Raw genomic sequence first — 16708 nt, forward strand, 5'->3', positions numbered from 1 at the left:
TTTTATCTAGATCTTGCAATCCCAAATTATTTGACACAGAATTAAAAATCAAGGCATCAACAATGTCCCAATTGGGCAATAATAAAATATTTGCAGACTTTACCATCTATCTCCCCTCTTTAGGGGTTATATTCTAGAATTCTTGTATCATTTGTTCCTTTATTTGATCTTGAATGGAGGCTTCATCCATTTCTAGATGCTCTGCTCTGATATTTTTACATCTTTCCTCAAAATTGTGCATGTTTTCCCTCCAAGAAAACTAACGAAAAGCCCTAGATTTTACAAAATTGTCATCAGACAAAAATTGATGACTAGCTTGTTCTAAAACAAGGTCTAATTCCCTTCTCCTGAAATCTTCTATAGTTAACTCAAAACTTGGCATGGGATGCTCCTGGGGGTTCCCTTCATCAATCTCTGCCTAGGTAACAAAGATTCCCCCTTGTGGTCCAATTTATTCAATTTTATCATCAGTGAGCTGCTCCTCCTCAATTCTCATAGGGGTTTGGGAAGGTGAGTAACATTCATCATGTGGTTTCTCTTCCCTTATTATATTTCTTCTCTTAAGAGAGGATTCAGGTGGCCTTTCTTCAAAAACAGCACTAGTAGATTCAACTATCTCTTTTCCTTTATTCACAATGGGCCTTTCATCCTAAATGACAATATACTCTATCCTCCTTTGCACAACTAGTGGGCCTACCCCTATATTGGGAGTGAAACCCAATCTTCTCATGATGAGGCATCTTAGTTTGGAGGCAAAGTGCCTGTCAAATCTAACAAAACTAGCATTTTCTGCCTCCCCAGTCATATCTACACTCCATAATTGAATTGGCAGTGCTTCTCCCTCTTATTCTCTATTCAGAACCATTTCTTTACCAAAGTATGTAACACCTTTAAATAGAAACATATGCATTAACAAGGAGTATTGGCCCCAAACCTTCTCCACCTTTCCCTTTGCAATCCCCACCAATCCACTGTGAATCTCATTAGCCAGGTAGCAAGCAAAATCAAAAATTATTTCTACACTGAATGAGGAGATTTGAGTGATCATATACATAAAACTCACAAGGATAAATTCTTCTTCATCCTCTCCAAAAACTCTGCACAGGGTCCTATATATTTCTACTGCCCTGGCATTGAAGTATGATTTCTTGAAAGGTTCCTTAGAAGAGGATGTTATTGCTGGTAGGGTTCCAATTCTACCAATGTGGGCCTTCAGTGCACCTTGTCTAACTACATCCTTCCTTGTCATATATTCTTTTTCTAATTCTGTCAAATCAATGGGCACATGATACCTAGTGAGAGGTCCCGAATGGAAAACTTCCCTAATCTCTTCTAGACTGATGGTGATTAAAATTTCACCATCTACTCCTCTCACTACTCTAGTGTCTTGATCATAACTCTTCACCACAGCCTCAAGGAGGTCATAATCCATAAACACACTGGGAACAACTAGCTTTCCCAAGTCAAAATTCCATATATTGGCATGTGGGACATACAATTTCCTTTCTACAAACCACTTCTTGAGCAAATTTAAACTAGTTTGCGAGGTTTGAGCATCCTAGACCCAATTACCCTTGTCATACAATCCATTAGCTATTCTCAACCTAGGGTTTAATGAGGTCAACCTTTTAACTTGCACTATTTCTATTGTAGACTCAGGCAACAACTCAAGCAAGTCATCATGTACATTTCTATCCAAATAATTTACTTGACCTGAAAATCCCTTCTTTGGAGGCATCTTTGAGTATGCTTTATAGGACTGAAAACACCTACAGAGATTACAAAAAATTTACTTACTTCAATTCCATTCTCATTTTCCTCTGGATTCTTGCAAATTTTTATTCTTTACGAACAAAACTGCTTCACAAGTTTGCCAAACTCCAACACGATTTTCTTCAGTAATTGCTCTTGCTTCGGAACAGCTAGAAATCTTTGCTCGAGTAAGGTGAAACTAATGAAATCTTCTTTATTATACTCTATTTTTCCTCACATGTGAAGCTTTCATGTCTAATAAATACACTGAGTGGAACCATATTGTGCATTTAAATCTGCACCGTCGATCTTTAAAAATCCTACGATCATGGGATATGGAGAAAAACAACTAGGCTTTGCACTTGACAAGTTGGTCAATCAATCCAATGAAAATTACCCATGTACATAGCTTTTTCCTTGATGGCACTTCTATCTGGACCCACTAGCAACTAAGGACATGTGTCAGCAGGTCGCTACTTCGCTATACATAAAGAACGAGCATCTTGCCATAGCAAAGTAGTGACAGCCATTGATCTGATCTAGATCTTACAGATGATATGTTACTGTACTGATTAGAAAGATAGTGGTGGGCCCTCCTTCACTACCTCGCTATATGTATCCCCCATAGCAACTCTTCATGGTGAGACAGTGATGGCCATTGATTTGAGATTAAATCAAAGGTGAAGAAACTGCATGAAGTTTCCTGAAAGGTGGTGGGCCCCATACTTGCTATGTCACTTAACTTAAACAACTTGCAACTTTCTAAAAACAAGATAGCAAGGACCGTTGATTTTGCTTTGCTCTGACGATCAGGATCTCTTGTACACTTGATCAATGGGGCATGGGTCAAAAGTATTGATGACATAAGATTCTACATTGCTGGCACCCAACAAGACTTCACTTCAGTCTTAGTCATCATCCACGTTACTAGAAGTCCCACCTGCAGTTGATTTTATGGTGCCTCACTACTTCACTAACTGCGAGATGCTAGAATTTTTTGATAGTGAGGTAGCAAGCTCTAGCAATTTTAGTAAATCTCGGCACCGTAAAATACCAAGACCCATCAAATCGTTATTGCTCCTACCAACTGCTTCTGACAACAGTAGTTATTACTGATCATGTCATCTGGACAAATCATGGTTCTTGATAAATTTTGATGCCATCATGCCTTTGATTTTGTGGCACCTTGCTACTTCGCTAACGGCAAGACATAAACTTTTTCCAATAGGTAGGTAGCGAGATATCAAAAAAATCATCATTCTGGTGCCGACTTCTGACTGCTTCCATTGGGTCCCTTTTTCTATTTTGACAACACTTGCCAGGTGTTTGTGACTGAATGATCGGGTAAAAAACAAATCTTTGACTGTCGTGTCTCATTTCACGGTCCTATTTTACACTTTCTAGCACTCGCTACCTCGTTATACATAAAGAACGCCCATTATTTTATAGTGAGGAAACAATAATGGTTGATGTAATTAGATCAGATGGCTGGGGAATCTGAGAGGAAAAGTAGCTTAGGGGCGCGAAGGATAAAAGAAAATAGAGTATTTGTCTTATTTTAAAATTCAAACATTTCATGCTCGAATAATTAAGAATGGACTGAAAAGTAAGGCTCTCACAAAATTTTCAACGGCTAACAAAAGATTGACTTAGCTAGACAACCATTTATCAATTTATGGATGTAATCTAAAAATTCTATATCTAGGCAAAGGATTTCTACCCTACAAAAATTCATACCAACACCAGTAACACACCTATATCTTGCAGTATTTGTTGCAACCAATTATGCATAGTTGACCAAATTAACAAATGGTGTTTCCAAAAGCTAAACAACCGCTACTGGTCTCTCAACTCTAATGAGTGGTATCTTAGAAAAAACAATAGAACCTTTTGGAATCGCATATATCTTGATGTCATTGATTTTGCAGCATGCTTGAATTGGACAATCAATTTTTCAGAATTCATGACAGTTAATTTAGTTTTCTGAGGCATTTCAGTTTTCACAATACTTAACTAGGGATGGGTGCTCTCTTCATCTATTAGCATAGTTTCCTTTAGCAACTTCTCCAACTACATGGAAACATCATTTTGAAGAGCTTCATAATATCCATTAGGTATCGAGATAAGATTACACATTCTACTAAAATAAAATAGGTTGTTGTAATGGTTTATTTTGCTAATTGATCATCGGTTAGAAGATAGCTCAGCAAATTAGATGCATCACCCTATGATATCTTTCCTCTTTAACATTTGATCTATCTACCTTTGAAATATAGCTTGGGCACTTATTGTTTTATCTGAGTGAAGATCCTCGGCTCGACACATTTTCTTTTTATGCATTCCTTTCACTATTTGCAATAATCCAAATAATAGTAATCATAAGGAATTTGGGTCTTAGTTGAGGCTAGCTTGTCCACTTTTACCTACACCTCATCACCCTCCAAGTGAAAATAGACATTATCCATATCAATTATTGGCACACTTGACATTTTATTTGCATAGCCTCTACACATTTTGAATGGTTGTGTTTATCAACCAATATATTGTGAGTCACACCGCATGGCCTTCTCTTTGGCAGAGAATGAGTGAATAGCTTCTCCTTGTGGAAAAAGAGAAAATAGCTTCTCCTTGCAGAAAATGAACATGTGAGTGCATTTTCTACAAGGTAACCTCTCTATGCTTCAAGTCATTTTATTTGCTATTTTAAATGCTAGAGTTAATTGTAGGTTCTACATATGTTCAAACATTTTGATCCTTTCCCATTTGTCACAACCTTCTATATCTTTCTTTATGGCTCTCATGGCTTCATTGGCTGCAAGTGTGTCTCTTTGAGCATGATGCAACACTTCCTGCGAGCATAGTAATTCATCACACAGATATAAAGCTTGGGTTTGGTGAAAAATTGAGTCAATACATTGGGTTTTGACTTGTAAATAAAACTGTTATATCAATACTTGGATCCCAATATCACTAAATAGATTTGCGTGCATAATCTAGTTATTGTTTGGATATCATTGACTTGCAACGATCCTTCAACCGAAGTATATGCACTACTAAGCTCTTAATCTCTAATTATCAAATCTAGAAGCCTTTAATTGAAACCTGATATCAAACACCCTGAATCTTGGAACTTGCATTAATTCTTGTAATTTAAACCGTGAATCTAATCTTTGAATTCTGAACTCCACAAACATGAAGAATTTGGAATTTTACATTTTGGATCTTCAAGCCAATTCAACTTCATGAGAACACATTAGTACCTTAAGGGAATTTCTTTTCATGGGAGGTGAATTTTAAAGTTTTAAAATGGTGTACTAAAAGTGCACCTACAGTCATCTAGCTTGGAGAAGAGGATGAAGTGGAGGAGTAAGTTTTGAGAAGGGCTAGTAACTGAGGCTTAGAAACAAGGATATTTCTTGGTGGGATTACAAGCACAAGTTGAGATCTTCCTTGGAGGTTTCTACCAAAGTGTGGATCTAGACTAGCTAGTGTTGAGTTGGATCTTGAGGGATCTTGCATAACTATTTTTGTTGTAATTGCTATTGTATTTTCTCATAACCTAGAAGGCCTTACACTTGGACACATTGCATGTAAATAGTTGTTATATGAATAAAGTGTTGAGGATTGGTATGATATCTTGCATTGTTTTTGTATTTTTGATTTGTGGTTATTTGCAAGGATCCAAATTACCTCTAGTAGGTGTACCCTCGAATCCTCATTGCATCAAGTGGTATCAGAGCTTCATTGTTCTTGAGTGTGTAGACTAAGCATCAAAGTTGAGGTAGTTTTCACTAGGACTTGGGTGAAGGCTAGAAGTGAAGGTTGATCTTGTCAAGCTGATTGATCTTCTAGATTTGTGGATTTATTGACTTGGGTTTACAAGCATCTTGGAAGATGCCTCCAAGATGATTGGACCCTAGGGCGATTGATGATCTCTATGATGTTGTGGAACTGAGGCTCTTAGATAAGATGGCATTGAGGAAGAGTGATATGACCATTGAGATCATAGGTTCTATATGTGGTGTACCTCAACATGTAGGTACTAAAGATGGTTATGAGGAGGTTTTTGAAGACTTTGATGTTGTTGGATCAAGTGGTGAGGAAATAACTAATCATGTGGAGGGACCTATGGGAAGTAGGGTTGGTCAATTTACTACGCCTAGATCTCAGTTGAAGTTGAAGCATAAGATGGTGGTTTTTAATATCTCAAGTATTTTGAATACTAAAGACTTGGTTGATTAGATTGGTGAATTGGAAGACTACTTTAAGCTTAAGGATATTGAGGATCCACTCAGAGTAAGGTTAGTAAGAACTAAGTTGAAAGGACATGTTGCTCTTTGGTAGAAAGAATTGCAAAGAGGCAGAGAGGAGGAAGGTGAAATGAAGATCACTAGATGGAGGTTGATGGTAACCAAGTTGAAGGCTAAGTTCATTCCTTCTAATTATGAACTTGAGTTTTTTAAGAGGTTGTAGAATTTGAAATAGAAAGATATGACTATGAAAGATTATACCGAGGAGTTCTACAAGTTGACTATTTGGTCCACGCATAGGGAATTATCGAAGGAGAAGGTAGCTTAGTACATTAATAGTTTGAGATTCAATATCCAAGATAAGGTTGGCATGTTAAAGATTGATTCAGTTGAGGATGCTTATCAATATGCCCTAAAGGAAGAAAATAAGTTGCAGAGGAAAAGTCAAAGTAATTCCAAAAGGAAGGAGAAGTAGGATAGCTCAAAAAAAGCTAAACCAAGTGTTGAAGATGAACAAAAACCTATTGATTAGAAGCAAAGGGAAAGTATATGTGAGTTTAAGGGTACTTACTATAGATGTGGTGAAGTAGAACACATATCTTATGAATTTCGTAGGGCTAGTGACATAACCTTTTTTTTGTCAATGAGGCTAAGAACCCTACCACTAAACTTGAGGAAGGAGAGAATTTACTAGCTTGGCGAGTAGTGACTAGTCAGAGGATAATGGAATCTTTTCAAAGGACTAGTTTGTTCAAGACTTTTTGTAAGTTTGGTGATACATTTTGTAAGGTGATTGTGGATAGTGGTAGTACCAACAACCTTGTTGTTTAGAAGATGGTTTAGAAACTTGGTTTGAGAAGAATGAGACATCCTTTTCCTTATAGGATTGGTTGGTTGTAAGGCAAGCATGCTTTAGAAGTGAGGGAGTCATGCCTTGTTGATTTTTATATTGGGAAGTATAAGGATCAAGTGTTGTGTGATATTGTGGACATGAACATTTGTCATTTTCTGTTTGGTAGACCTCAGTAGTATGATTGTAGGGTTGTGTATGATAGCATCAAAAATGTGTTTAAAATTATGAAAGGCAACAGGAAGCATTCCCTGATTCCTTTGCAAAATGAAGAACTCGATAGAAGGAACTTGAGTATTGGCAGCTAAGTTGATTTAAAGGATTCTGAGAGAGTTAGAGATCAATGTGGAAGGAAGACCTATGGAACACTCACGATCAGTGTAAAGAAGAAGAAGAAGAAGATCAAGGGAAAGAGTGTACAAGTTGAGGATTTGGAGGATATGTATGAGATGAACCAATTTTGGATTTATGTGATGAATCCTTACAAATGTTCTTCAAGTTATTAAGAACATTTTTTGAACCTAGGGTGTCAGATGTGTGAGCATCCTAGGCTTGCTAGAAATCCTATAGGATGGTGTAGTTTGGCTTTGGAGTTGGGGAACTCAATCAAAGAAATATGTGTGACTTAGCCAAAAAAGAAGGAGGTACTCAATTATTGAAGGCACTTGGCATCTACTAGGAGCTCAATGATGTTGGCTATAGTGAGTAGCTTAGTCATTAAAGGGACTCAGTCTCCAAAGGAGGAACTTAGCATATATTGTGGCTCAGTTTGCACTAGGAACTCAGCAATAGTGTTTCCTGAGTTGGCTTGGTTGATGAAGACTTGGTTATGGTTGGGAGATTTGATGATGCTCAATGATAGTTTATGACACTTGGTCATGTTTTAGTCTTTATGGTGCCCAAGTTGTCTGTAGTGTGAGCTAACCTTGGCACAACTTATGGCTTACATGGGAATTTAATGTAAGGGTTTATTTTAATTTATATTGGGCTAGGCCAACTTGTGGCTTAGTTGGGTATAAGTTAAGGGACTTGTGGAGTCTTGAGGGATGAGATCATCTAGCTTGGAGAAGAGGATGAAGTGGAGGAGTGAATTTTGAGAAGGGCTAGTAGTTGAGGCTTAGGAACCAAGGACATTTCTTGGTAGGCTTGCGATAACAAGTTGAGATCTTCCTTGGAGGTTTCTACTACAATGTGGATCTAGGCTAGCTAGTGTTGAGTTGGGACTTGAGTGATCTTACAGAACTATTTTTGTTGTAGTTTTTATTGTACTTGGTCATATCCTGGAAGGCCTTACAGTCAGGCACATTTCATGTAAACAATTTTTATATGAATAAATAGTTGAGAATTGCTGTCAGATCTTGCATTTTTGTCATGTTTCCATTGTGTGGTTATTTGTAGGGATCCAGATTACCTCCAGTAGGGGCACCCTCAGATCCTTGTTGCATCACTAGAAACCCTCCAAGATGAAGGTAAAATTGGGTGGGGATGACACCCTCAAATATTCACTATAGCTGCAATAAAGTGTGTATGTTAATGCTACACTGTTTGAACACTTCTACTGATCTACCCTATGAGGGATCTGCTCTATTAGGAGCTTACAAGACTTATTCATTCTACTTTCATTAAAGGATTCAAACTTACAACTAGTACTATGTTAGGAGATTTAAATAGGCCTGTTAAGATTATTTTGTCAAGAGATTTCCCTTATACACTAGTTAGAATATCTTAGTACTTGATCCTGCTATTAGCACTTTGTTGCTAGGTTATTGATTTTCTCTTTCCAATCTTGATTTGATACCTTTATTAGATATATATTTTTCTTCCCTTCACTACTCTATTTAGCTACTCTTTTTAATCTCTTTGCTTGTAACAAACATAGCCTCCTTCACTATCACTTCATCTCTAATCGCATCCTTACAATTTAGGGTTTGGGTCCCTCTTTAAATAATTAATTGACAATCCTTTTAGATCAAGATAAATGATCTTGATTCATCTTTTTTTTTCCATTTAGTCCTTCTATTTTTCTAATTTATTACACTACCTTCATAGGTATTGATTTCCTCTAGCAAAATGTGTAATTACCTTCTCAGGTATCTCTATAATCTGTAAATTAAGTGTATAAGTCGGCCAAAAATGGTTTACATAAATGTTTGTTCCATCAAAAAAACATATGTCAAAGTTGGTTTAGTGGGCACTTGAATATCTTGAGGCTTAGTCCATACTAATATACATGTTGTTCCTTGGCTTCTAAATGCTAAGCAATAACTCTCTCACTTGGCATAAACTATCTCTTCTTCACTCAGTGTTAACTAACTACTAATATGCTTGACATACATTGCCACTTGGTCCAAACTAGAGTACTTGAAAACCAAAGATGTACTTGACTCAAATTGAAATGTGAACAAGTCTATCATACATTGCTCAACACTTATTGGATGGCTTGGTTGGAGTGATGACTGACCAACACTACTTGGAAATGACTAAGTATTTAACACTAATAGGAAATATGGCTAAGAGATCAACATATGTAATAGCTTGTCATGGTATGAGAGAGTCACAAATTTTTACAAAGAGATTATGATAAGTATGGGATGTTGATAGTATAGTGATTATCCTTACAATGTAGGGGAATAGATCATAAATTGTAGTGTTGGGTTTATAAATTGGACCCCAAATGGATAAAGTGCTCATCATGTTGTTATTTTTAACAAACATATAAGGTTTCATAGGTGTAAAAACTTTAATCAAAATCTTTTACATTTCATGTGCTATTGTAGATTTGAAAGAATTGGCCTATACTTTACTTAGAGATCTTTAGGATATGAAAGGTTAGTTGTCTTGCATTCCTTTTGTTCTCTAAGTTAGAAGAATTTAAGTCTATTATCTATTTTAATGGGGATTAATATTGAATGCGTCTACAAAGTGAGTGGTGGTTATCCCCAAGGTATACCCACTTGAATCCTACACATTTCAATGGGAAGACAACTATATTGTCTTATCAGTTGGTTATACTAGTTTGATTGGGGATACTTTTCATGGTTTGGAGCTAACTCCTAGGTATTTTCCACATCTTAGAGGTAATTTAAATCATGTCAAATCAAGACCAAAACAAAATGGAGACTCTTTAGTGAACACTATGTGGGTATTATATAGAATTTTAATACATGTGTGTTAGATCAGTTTCCTTTCGTTATGATGGAGTTTTCTCTCTCTATTGAATGTTTTATTTGTTAGGTTGATACTTTTGGTCATATTACTCTATAAGTGTGGACTATTTTATTTTGTAGGTGGGATAATTAAGGTAGTCATGTTTTTAATGGGGTTAAATATTTACACATGTTGTGGTTGGTCTAGCCTTTTCTAGATTCTCAATGTTTTTCACCAGAAAAATCATATTTCCCTTAGCTTGTGGAGACTTAGTCAAGGTTTCATAACTATTTTTTGGTTTATATAATGATAAAATGGCTAATAAAGAGAAAAAAAATAAGGGCTTACACAAATGCACATCCTATGGTCCCACTACATATGGAGCTACCACAAGCTAGTAGAAGGAATTTTCTTAAGAAAAAAGGAGATTTTAGTCACACTTGGAAATTTGGGGATAATGTTGAAAGTAAAACTTGATATCAACCTATAGAAGCGAGAGATTTCTCATCTTTGAGATTTGAATTTGAGAATACTAGAATTTTGGGTGAATGTTTAAGAACCTCTTTTCAAGATGATGAAACCTACCAAGACAAAGCAGTCTCATCCATTAGAGATATTATTTTTAAACAAAGTGGTTCTAAAGGAATAGAGCATCATCGGAGATCGAGGACTACTTAGCCTATTACATCTCATCCAGAGGATATATCCTTCACTAAGATAAATCTTATTGATCTTAGTGATCCTAAAAAATTGGAGGCTACTACTGTTGATCCTAATGATGTGCCGAATAAAATGGAACCTCTTAGAAAGAAAATTGTGAAGAAAGATACCAAACACATACATTTGGAAAAGGAAAAACAAAAGATAACCATGAATTTTCTCATAGAGAGAGAGAGAGAGAGAGAGAGAGAGAGAGAGAGAGAGAGAGAGAGAGAGAGAGAGAGAGAGAGAGAGAGAGAGAGAGAGAGAGAGACTCATCTTAGAAGGATGGCCATGTTGAAAGAGTAAAACAAGAAGCTAGAAGAGAAATCTACATTTTTGCATATAGATTTATTTGGTAATCTAGAAGTTATGAGATCTAAAATTCAAGATGAGGAGTGTTCCATGCAAGAAAGAAAGGGACTAATTATAACCTAGATCCATCTGTATAAACAAAATGGAGAAACTAGAGTTGAAGCAAGTGAAACAAAGCCTCCTCCAACTAGATTTATAGATACAGGTAAATAGAAGGTTGTGGGTATTCAGATCAAGGAACCTATTGCTACATCTAAAGGAACTCTTAACATGTCTAAAGATTGTCTTGGAACCAAAGAAAGCTAGGAAAGAGTGTGAGGATATAGGTAAAGACCTAGAGAAATTAGAAGATGAAGCCCAAGCTATTGAGATGAGAAAGAAGATGCAATTCTTTAAATCTTCTTTGGGCCTACCTACTAGACATGATGCACCTTATGAAGATATGTCTTATGGTTTTTCTTGTAGTCCTCCAATGACTAATACATATACTTCTTAATTTGGTAAATCTTCTTCCTCTACCATAATAGGTCAACATGCTTTTGGACAAAAAGTAAACACAAACTTAGGAACAATAGAAAATATGATTGGACCTAGTTCTTCGGGTGCTTTAGGTTTCTAGATGACACTTGCATATATGGAAAGCTGCAATAATAAGGTTATCCTAATCTTATTTTAAATGAGTTAATAGATAAGGTTAAAAAAATTGTGGGTGATAATGTCATTAGTGCTGAAGAGCATCTTAGAAACTCCATTAATATGTTGAGTAATTATGAAGTAGAACATGAGGATGTAGTCATGAAGTCGTTTGTACATTCTCTCACCAAAGATGAAAGGGATTGGTTTAGAAGACGCCTTGATGATAGAATTATTTTATGAGATGACTTAGAGAAATATTTCAAGGAACAATATGGGGATAATACTATTGGAAATGTGAAGCAGACAAGGTTATTAATCCTTCATAAAATATTTTGATCTAATTGCATGCATGAAAGAATGAAAGTATTAAAACATTCATAACATATTGACACAAGATATGGTGACCCAAAAACCTTCCAAATAGAAAGTAAAACTAGGGTGGGGATGATACCCATGTACTATAGTACTATAGTATAAAGTTGGCCAGTTAAGGCTTGTAATTGACCACTTCTAATGATCTATTTGGCTAGGAGCAATGAGGACTACTAGGTCCACCTTGTGAAAGGATTTACAAAACATAAAATGAAGTATGCACTCAGTAAAGAGATTTGTCAAAGACTGTTAAGTCTACCTGGTCAAAGGATTTAGTTGATACACCTGGCTGATGTCTGATGTGCAACTCTGATTTACTGGTTGAGACTCCTTTGAAATGTAATGATCACCTTGTTGTGATAGATAAATCTTTGTTTCTCCTTATACTACTCATAGCATTTTCACTTCGCACTTCTTCTCTCTATATTCGCATCATATATTCTTCTATATTCATATATTCATATTTGGTTGTGATAAAATACATTACATGTATACCAATCCAAATTATAATTCATCAAATTTAGCTACAACATAAGTTTCCATCAAGATCACAAAGTTGGCCCAACTACTGACACTTAGGTTCTGAAGACAAACTTGGTGAGGCTTTGATACTCGAAAACCATTGTCGACACTTGGCATCATCATGCACTTAGTAGGCATAGAAGCTCAGTTCATACTAATCACTTCCAAGTAGTCTAAACTTAGTCAGCATTGGTGACTCAATGAGCACTATGAAACTTGGCATATAAACTAAATCACTTGGTTGACACTGCATGGCTCGATCAACACTAAATTCACATCACTGAAACTGTGAACTTGGTAGATACTGGAGAACATGGTTGACATTGTGCAACTCAGTTAGTACTGTGAAGCTCAGTTTGCACTATCATTGATGAACTTGATAGATACTACTCGGTGTGAACTAAATGTAGATTCTAAAACTCGGTAAGAACTATAGAACTTGGTAGTAATTAGATTGCTCGGTTAACACTATAAATTGAAAGATAAGCTCGGTAGTTGCTAACCAATTGACTAAGTGTGAGTCACTAATAAAAAAACTTTGACCATAATGTCAAAAAATAGTAATTTTTACTTTGTGCTAAATGAGTTCAACAATATTAAGACAAACTGAAAGGAGTCTACATTTGACTTCAATGTTAGGTTTTAGAAGGGAATGAACAAGCTCCTCCAAGTTATGAAGTTGGATGAAAGTGAGTGTCTAACAACATATTTCAATGCATTTGATAGAAAAATAGCCTATATAGTAAGGGATGAAGATCCTAAGATGTTGAGGGATGCCTTCAAATTTTTAGTAAACATTTAATATAATAGGAGATTTTCAAGTATGTTGGGGAGAAGAGACAATCCTAAGTTGTTTAACTCCTAATGTAATAAAAGGGAAAGTGATAAGCTTGGGAGAAACAAGAAGCCTAAGAAATACAAGATGAATCATATGTTAAATATGTTGAAAAACAAGAAGCTTGTAACTAGAAATATAAATAAAGAATTTGGTAGTGAGAAACCTTGGTTTAATAACAACTCAAATAGGAAGAGTAAGCCAAAAAAATTCCCTTTTAATATGTAGAAAAAGGATGTAAAGACTATCAATAATATTTTGAAGGGTACTAATGAGGAAACCACACCAGATCCCTTGTCAAGAAACTCTCTAAATATTACAAAAGAAGTTCATTGATGCATATCTTTTCAATCCCCTTATACCCCAGAGTATTGTGTAGTTTCCCAATCCATCGTTGGCTCCTTGCAACCTGAACCAAAGGAGGTTTTTGATGAAGAAAACACTTTTTATGATGTTGCATGCAACTTAGTGAGTTCCTATTATGAATATGATGATGAATCAGAGCAAGATAAATCTAAGTTGGATGTGAATAACTAGAGAAGTGATTATGACAGGTTTCATCGACAAATTAATCTTGATAATGATGAAGATATAGATCATGCACTGTGTAATATCATATCAAATACAAGCCATGTAAGATTGAGAAAACCATCAAAGGGAGATATTGATAGGATAATTGTAGATATGGTTTCTCAAGTACAAAGTGCATACCATCAGAAGAATGGAAATATCAATAGTGATTTTGGTAAACCATCTAGGATTTTCTTGAAGGATGTCATTCATTAGACCCATGATTTAAGTAAATGAAAAGATCATTTGGTTGTGAAGGTAAAGGATGTTAAGGAAAAAATATAGGAACCTAAGAAGGGCATACAAACTCAAAGTATTGACAAGAAGAAATAGCCTTCTTAAGTAGGAGTACCTGAGACAAAGAACAAAAAAAAAGCTGAGACCTACATTGTTCAACCGCATAATGATAAAGGTATGCTTATTGAGATTCCTCCTTCTACCCTTGTAGAAATGTTGTCGATGTTGTCAAAAATTACTATAAAAGCTCCTTTGTCTAAAAATTTTAGATTAGAGGAGCATAAGAAAAAAGCCCTAGACTAGTTAGGGGTGTAGGAAATGGTAGTACTATTAAAAATAAGAAGCCTTTAGGGGAAAATATACAAACCCACCCCAAAGAAAAGGGGTATGAAGGAGTAATGTCTCAAATTCCCCCTATGCATCTTGATAATTATACAACATCTTAGATTGAAAACATGGATCATTTCTTCTTGAGTCTGATTATAAATGGAAAAATGGTAAAAAATTGTATGATTGACTCAAGTGCCTTAAATACCATTATGCCATTTAAGATAATGGAGTCTCTTGGTCTGAAGGTAGGCACTGTATCACCTAATATCTAGTAATGTAACAGAAATACTAACTATTAAATGAGAATATTAACAAAACTAAAGTAGTTAACACTTGAGATAGGACTGATGGTTATCACCACAAAAGGAAGCAAACCAAGAATGGGCTCCTTATGGTATAACCCATGATGGAGTGGATGTGTTCCTAGTAGATGGAGATGTGTGCTCATGATTGTGCTCAAGCTTCAAGTGGATGGATGGTGTGCATGGAGGATGGTTTCAATAATGGAGGTATGGAGGGATCTCAGTATTATAATGGTATTTTGGTAGTTTTTAAGCTCTCAAAATAGCATTATAATATTTCATGAAAGTTGTATGATATTTGTGGAGGGAGAGGGTTCCATTTATAGGCTAAGGGGTAGAAAGATGGATGGTCAGGATGCAAAGATGACAAAATGGTGAGGGAGGGTCAAGATGCACTCAAAGGGGAGCACATAGATTGTTCTTGTTTAGGGCCAATAGGGAAGTGACACATGTCACAGGGTGATTGGATAAAGGGAAGGGCAAGGTGGATGGCCAAAAAAGGAGGCTCAAGAGATAAGGGCTCCATAAATGCTCATAAATGTTTTGTAAGAGTCATAAATATTGGAGGGTAAGGGGAGGAGATATTTTGACTTTGGCTTGGGTTAGCAAGTCTTAACCCTTGCTTAAGGTTGTTCACATTTTTAGGAGGGGGATTAGGATTAGCATAAAAAGGGGGTTAGGGGGTAGGTGGTTTAGCTTTGATGGGATGGGTTAGTTAGGTGGCTAACTGAGGTTAGTATGGGTGAATGGGTTGGATTAGGGGTAAATATTATGTTTATGGATGTTTTTAGGGTTTTAGATATTTTATTAAATGATTTATTTAATAAAATGGGGATATGGGATTAAACTAAATAGATTTGAGAATTTATTTTATTTAATAGAGGAATAGGGATTTAATTGATAAATTGATTTTGGGTTATTATTTAATTTCATCAATTGGACTATAGTTAATTTAATTAATTAATTAACTAGGGGATGACAATTAACTGATTAAATAGTAAATATTTAATCAATAATGTCCTATGAAATGACTAAATATGATTACCTATTGTGTAATCAGATTTGGGTGTCTACGTTTTGCCCCTCTTTGACATAGTGTTGAAACAACACTATTTCAAAGAAGTTTGAAAATAAACGACATGAAGAAGACTTTTTAAAGCAACATGGTTGCTCCAATTTTGAGTAGAAGAGGAGAGAATGAACTACATGATTCCCCCTCAAGAAGGTGGCAAGGAGAGAAGGTGATGCCTAACAACTTCTTAAAAGGTACAAGAATCTAGGGTGAGCGAGAGGACTAAGAGTGGCTAAGAGAGGGGTTTAAGGAAGCTCATACTCTCACTATGGGAGAATGATCCAAAGGAAAATTGTGTGCACAAGGATAACCAAGTATTAAGAACATAGGTTATAGGGTTTGGGGGGGGAGCGAGGGGGGGGTGGTGGGTGATTGGTTGTTTTTAACTTGAACCCAAGGAAGTGATTTGGAAGATGGTAGGGGCAGGGAGATTATGATTCTAGGATGATGATTGGTGATGAGTAAGATTATGATGGATGCAAGAGCTAGGATTGTGATTGATGTAGGAGCTATGATTATAATTGATTCAGGGGATATGATTCTGATTGATTTAGGAGATATGATTATGATTGATTTGGGAGATATGATTTATGATATGGATATTATGGGTTTGATAGATTGGCTAGATCATGATTGTAGGATTGATTAGATAGGATGCTTGGATAGGATGGGATGTTTGGATAATATGGGAGTGTGAAGTAATCCATTGAAGCTTGAGCATGGGGTGTCCCAAAGAGGAGCACCACCATGTAGTTTAAGCACTTATTTTGATATAGGAATATTGGGGATATGCCAAGGTTACTAAGAATGTCAAGGCCT

The 16708-nt window shown here is 35.9% G+C and overlaps 1 pseudogene; it reads right to left on the bottom strand.

The window, feature by feature from the left end:
• LOC149531477 (nicotinate phosphoribosyltransferase 2-like) overlaps positions 1-16708 on the bottom strand; it is a 51402-nt pseudogene that overhangs the window by 17967 nt on the left and 16727 nt on the right.

Source organism: Cupressus sempervirens, chromosome 11 (assembly GCF_028749045.1).
Source record: "Cupressus sempervirens isolate cs-2001-9-10 chromosome 11, ASM2874904v1, whole genome shotgun sequence".
Taxonomy (NCBI): domain Eukaryota; kingdom Viridiplantae; phylum Streptophyta; class Pinopsida; order Cupressales; family Cupressaceae; genus Cupressus; species Cupressus sempervirens.